The 6,268-nt window shown below is 36.8% G+C and overlaps 1 protein-coding gene across 2 annotated transcripts in view; it reads right to left on the reverse strand.

Annotated features, from left to right (window-relative positions):
• The window catches only part of WDR64 (WD repeat domain 64), a 76,638-nt gene that overhangs the window by 69,388 nt on the left and 982 nt on the right, over window positions 1-6,268 (reverse strand). For both annotated transcript variants that reach the window (XR_004356452.1, XM_032684512.1), the window contains exon 2: window positions 563-718. The gene's annotated coding sequence lies outside the window, so the exon portion shown is untranslated. The remainder of the gene's footprint in view (window positions 1-562; window positions 719-6,268) is intronic.

A 6,268-nucleotide genomic window follows, 5' to 3' on the forward strand; every position in this document is an offset into this window, starting at 1 on the left:
CTCATGTGACAGAAGAGAACTTGACATTTTCTACTTCCACGTCCTTTATGTTACAGATCATTTATGTTACAGATATTTATCACTATATTGAGCCCCAAAATTTTGCTCTAAAGTATAACTTGTGGTAAGGTGTCAAGTTTTAATCTTCAGACACAAAAAGATGGAGAATCCATCATGTTTGTTTCAAATGTTAACTGCTCAGACTGTTAAAATTTAAGGTTCTTATATGACTTTGTGTGGCTTCAGCTTCCTTCCATTCAGCAGTTCTTGGAATATTTTCACTAATTCAGAGTAATAGTTGGTATTGTCTCGTAGTAGGGGCCTTTGTACCTGGACTACTACTCTGTTTTTTTTCTCCTGTTAATTAAAGCAAACTGAACTCTCTGCATCCTACTGCAGCACTTTCCTTCAGACCTCAATATAATATTAGTGATTCTTTTCCAGATTTTTCATCTTTTCAATATCTTTAAAGAATACTGATGCCATGTTGCTGTGCTATACCATAAAATGCAAATTGGTACTCTGGTCAAATAATGAATTTCAGACTATTTGTTAAACTCACTTTTCTGTAGACCACCTTGATCACTTTCTGTATATTGGTCTTTAGCTGTTGATCTCCCGATCCACTTTTCTATTACTTCACCCAAAGCTGATGCCAGGCTTATTGGCCAAGGCTTTCTTGAATTGCTGAGCACAGAGCCTTTGCTTTGTGGAGATTCTGTAGTTGAAAGGAAAGGAGAAATTATATTTTATACTTTTTGTGGCAATCTAAAGGATTGATATCACTCAGGCATATTTTGAGAATATCCAAGTCATTTCTTCAAATAAAACCAAAACAAAACAAATGAAGGCCATAGACTTCCCATAGGGAAGTCCCATAGACTGAATCCTTGTTATGCAGTGCTTCCTGTTGATTCATTTTTCCAGTCTGTGTCATCTAAGCTTGTATGACACCAGCCTATATTCTCATTTCCCACTTAATAACAGTGGTTTAAGGTTCATAAAAGGTGTTAGCATACATCCTCAGAATGAGAAGGTTAAGAACAGAAAGCTATGTTTTTGTTCTCTTGCAACAACTCATAAGGAAGCTTCATGTTACATAACATCATGAAAACACACAGAAACCCCAAATGGGGAACCATTGCTTTCAGTACCAGCTAATTCTGTTGTCTTCAATGTTTAAACTCAAAAAAATGCACAGTAAAATTTTAAAATAAGATGTGATGACTGAGTGGACTGAAATACGAAAGCAGAGAAGACAGAAATTGTATTAGACGATAAGCAGGAAAATTCAAGATTAAATTAATGAGTAATGGGAAGTCCTTGCATTAGTAAGTCTCCAGTAGCATTAACTGAATGAAAAGCATTTCCTTTCCGATCTCCTGTACTGATAGTGTGGAAAGCACTGGATATGGATTATAGTAGAATTGCTTATTATTCAGAAGTCAACTCTCCCAACTCTCCTCTTCTTACCACATAATCATAGTAGTCTCAATTATTGGATATTATCAGACCTGTACAAAGTTAATTATATGCATGTTTGTATGGGTGCAAAGAACAGCTACAGCAAGTTCATTGCAGGAATGGCAGTTCATTTGGAAAATCAATAATTTTCAATCTTTATCTCAGGAACTATCTTAAGTCTATGAAATTCTATGCAAGTTTTAAAATTCTGACCATGGAATCATGAGAGCTCATAATAAATAACCCAAAACTACTCCAGAACACAAACAGCAAAAGGTGATAGGTCTTCTTTCCTGCCTGTACCAGGCTGCCAGTCACTCTTCCTGGTAGTCTCATGCAAAGGCAAACTGTCCCCAAGTAAAACGATGGTTCAGAATAGCCCAAAGAAAACGCAGTAGATCTAAAATGGCCTTAGTTGCCCTTAAAGAGGCTCTGGCACATGAGACTTTGTTTCTGACTCTGATTTTGGTCCAGAGAAAGTCCAGCCATTTAACAAAGAAAAAAAAAGGAAAATGAGTCCCCAAAGCTGTTTTCTTTTGGTATTTTTAATTCCTTTGAGTTAAGTTACCTATCCTTTGCCATTTCTTCCTTATAGATATGTCCTTAAACCTGTCTGTGTTTGCAGTTGAATCAAGATAGAGCTGCTTAAGACTGGCTGAACACTCTAACCAGTATGGGGTTGGGCAAGTAATGAATTTTAGCATTGTAAAAATTGAATTTCTTCCACGAAACAGGTTTAAGGGGTGCTATCATGTTCACATTTACATTAGCTCACTCTTTTATTCTACTGGCTTCATTTTTCACTTTGCTCTTTATATTATCACCCCACAAGTAGTATTGGACTCTTTGCTATAAAGTGCATTGCTCTTCTGTAACAACAGCTGAAATGACCAAGCGATAATTTTAAAAAACGTATTTCCTATGCACTATTTATTGATTTGTATGTTGGACTCTGGAAAATGATAACAGTGTGTTTGTAATCACTTTCACTTCATGTTTGTCTCACTAACAAGAGCTACAGCTTAAGTATGAACTCTTATGCAAGGTTATTCCTTGAAAAAACCTCGTGTGTATGCAACTGAATTTCACAGGTTATCGTTTCAAAACCTGGTGTTATTGGTCTTATACTGGTTTTACAGTGCTAGTGTTTATGGTTCAAGCTGCCCTATCAGCTGTGTCTATAAAACCAAGGGAGGTATGATGTCAGCAGGTACAAGTATGTATCAGCACTTATTTTCATTTACTTAGCAAGAAACAAGTGCCCCAGAGGCATCAATATGCATCTGCCACCTGAGCATGTACCACAGTCCCACACAGGTTTGTGTAGCCAAGATGTTCATCTCACCGAACTTAGACAAATAAAAGTTAACTATTTAAGTCACCTTATGTGCCAGCCAATAATAATAAAAACTTCTAGAGAATGATTAATCTTACTGGTCTTAGGTGCTTAATTTTCAAATACATCATTTAGGTGAGATGAATCACACCTGCAGCTAGTACAGCTATTTGTACACATATCAGGTATACTAGAGCTCACATATCATGGAACAGCCTGCGGCCAACTTCCAGCTGCAGTACAGATGTTCTGACGGCATGCCATCACCTCCCAGGATTGTCCACTTGGGTCCACACTCTGCTGCCCAACTTGTGCTTGCTTCAGTGAACCATGTCTGAGCCAAGCACTTTTCTCAGTCCAGAGAAAAGTGCAACTTTTCCACTTAACCTGCTATGATTTAAAGTTCACATCCTAATAAGGACTAGATTATGCAGCTAGGATTACAAGTTCTGCAAGATAAAGCCCTAGTTTTAACTGTTGCCATTATGCTTGTGAATTTTTTTTACTTACATATTGCATTATTAACAGGCCTAGATCTATGTTAAAAGCCTTGTTTTAATGCCAAGTGGTTCAGAACAGATGAAAGATTTCTTCTGTCTGCAAACTCTCCCTTGCTCTATAGATATGCACTGTGGTTATACAGTGAATAATCACTTGGCTTTCATCTGCTTTTAAGGCTAAAGGATAGCAAAAAGAACATGTAAGAAAAGAAATACCAGAAGAATATTGTAAAAATGCCAATTAAAAAACTGAAGCCAGGTAGCCAGAGTTTTTAGGATGTTTTGTTTTGTTTTGTTTTCAGAGGTCTGTGGTTTGGCTGTATATGACGCCCATTGAAATAGTAAGTTTTACAAAGTCCAAAACAGGCGGCAAACCTCCAGCATTTAGTATGGACAAAAGCTTGACTTTTCTGCTCGCTCTCTGCTTGTCAGGAAAGATAGGAAAGAGCCTGTGACTTGAAAGGCACACTAACAGAAGATACAGATTCAAGAAAAGGAGTGAAAGCAATATATAAGTCAATGAACAAATATGAAATGAAATAGGTCTCTTGAATGCCTTAAAAAACTCACTGCAAAAGCCCTGACATTTTTGATGGTGCAGTTACACCTGGGAGTCATGGTTTGTGGTTTGTATTTCTACACAAGCTTAGAGACTAGCAGTAACTTCGACACTTTATTTACTCTGCTTCAGATTCTTCAGCTCTAACATGTGAGTGACACTCGATACTCTGATGTGCTGAAACATTTCAAATTACTAAACACAGCAAAGGCAGGGAAGTCCCAGACATCTGCAAGCTCTCCAGTTTTGGATTATTACTTCCAAGCTGGCTTTTAAGGTTTGTTTTACACATATACAAGCATATGTCAGCCAGATGAAAATTTACAGCCAATGCATTTTTTCATTCCATGTAAATTGTGCATAACAGATAACATGTTAAAAGTACTGTTGCAGAAGTGACCTAGAAAGCCCTTGGGAGTTTCAGAGGCAGTTTTTATAGTACAGGACTGGAGACCTTGTATTCCTGCTTCTTGTTGTACTTTTTTGCCTCCATGAACTCAGATACATATATATTTAGTACTTTGAGCTGACACACTTCCAGTAAGCCACACACACACACTTTCGGAAACGCAAATATTGCATTGTGGTTTATCCTTTTATGCAACTGTAAAAGTAAAGGTAAAATCCTTTTTGCAGCATTTCCATTAATATTCATGCATGTTTGATGAGCAGGGTCTGGTCCAAATACAGAATAGTGCAAACATGAAGCATTGCAAAGCAGATGTCCGGGTTTTTTAAGTGTTTCAGCTTTTTAATTGCATGACAAGCTAGAAAAGGATTGAATAAAGAATTAATTAGATTATTAAAACCATAGATGCAATGGTTCTAGACTGGTTAGGTAAAACAGATGCTGGACTAGAACCAGGGGTCAGGGTTCTGTTTCCAGCTTTGCCTTTCACCTGATGATACAATAACAAAGCATTTCTTTTTGTTGTGCCTCATATGAGTACTAACACTTCATGGAATACAAATGGAACTCATTTCTCATGAAATATATGAAAGCTCATGAAGTATTTAAGACCACTTGAATAACATTAGCAATAGCATTAGTACTACTGACTAAATTACATTTCTCCCTTGCTCTTCTTACCACCTTTTCTTTCCTTTCATTTTGCAGGGATAAAAAGATAGACAATTTAAGATTTTCCTTTAAAGGCAGGAGATAGAGATGTCGTCTTCTCAATGAGGTGTAGCATTAATTTGGTCCAGCCACGTCATTGGTAGACTTTCAGTATGCAGTGACTAGTCCTAAACAAACTGCTGACTGTGTATTTTTGAAGAGTCTGATATGCACAGGTAGTCTCTTTTATGGACAAGGAAAGACAAAACTATACCTTCCCTAAAAAAAACCAATGCTGAAGCACTGTATTATGGGAAATTTTGGAAGCTCATGTGTTCTATAAATACAGTTTTTATGAGGAAAGAAATATAATTGATTTAAGAAAGGCGACTCCTGCTGCCTTTGTAATGAGAAAAACCCCAAAGACCAGTGATAAAGAAACAGACTGAATTAGCTTTTCAAAGTAGATTTCAATTACTGATTAAATCATATTTAAGGGATTTAAAAATATAGATTGTAAATAAAGTTAACAGATTGTAAATAAAATTAATTGATGAGAACAGTTACTTTAATCACTGTTTTATTTTTCTGACCTATGACTTTCTTTATTCCTAACCCTTGTATTACAGCATAATTTTTCATATAAAATTGCCATGACAAACACATAATTTGTATATAGATATGTGTTTTAAAAGACATCAAACTTACCTCAGCTACACATGCTTTCAGTCTCAGTCCACAAGGAATCACACGCTCAGTCTAGACAATTTAATAAGAGCACATAAGAGAGAAAGATTTGGGATCTTCCCAAATCTTCATTCACGAAGCCTAGCCATGATAAGAGAGGAAAAAACCCCTAAACAGGTATTTTTTTTCCAGACGAATTTTCATGAAGATTCTGCTACTTTCATAGACGATATATTCAACTTCTTTTTTTATTTTTCCTCAGCTAAACTAAGAATATGCCTAAACTGAAAGTTTTATTTGGACCCTTGTGAAGACTGTCACACATCAGCACATATGTTGGTCAGCCAGTACAGCAAACAACAGAGAGCTCTTCCTCTGAGGAAGAGTGATGCTTGGTCTGGCAAGGTGTTTTAGGCATAAAGCCCTGCTAAGCAAAAATAATTGTGATACATTCAGGGATGGGTTGGGTTTAGAGACAGCAAGGCAACCCTACCACAGGACAACACCTTGACCAACACCCACTAGAGCTGTACACACTCAGCTTGGGCTTTCCTGTACTATTTTCACACAATACACACTGGGGACAAGGGTATAAAAACAAGTGACTTCGTGGTGCAAACTATGGTATCTTACTTGCTCCACGGTTGACAAAAAAGTGTTCA

Source organism: Chiroxiphia lanceolata, chromosome 3, assembly GCF_009829145.1.
Source record: "Chiroxiphia lanceolata isolate bChiLan1 chromosome 3, bChiLan1.pri, whole genome shotgun sequence".
NCBI lineage: Eukaryota > Metazoa > Chordata > Aves > Passeriformes > Pipridae > Chiroxiphia > Chiroxiphia lanceolata.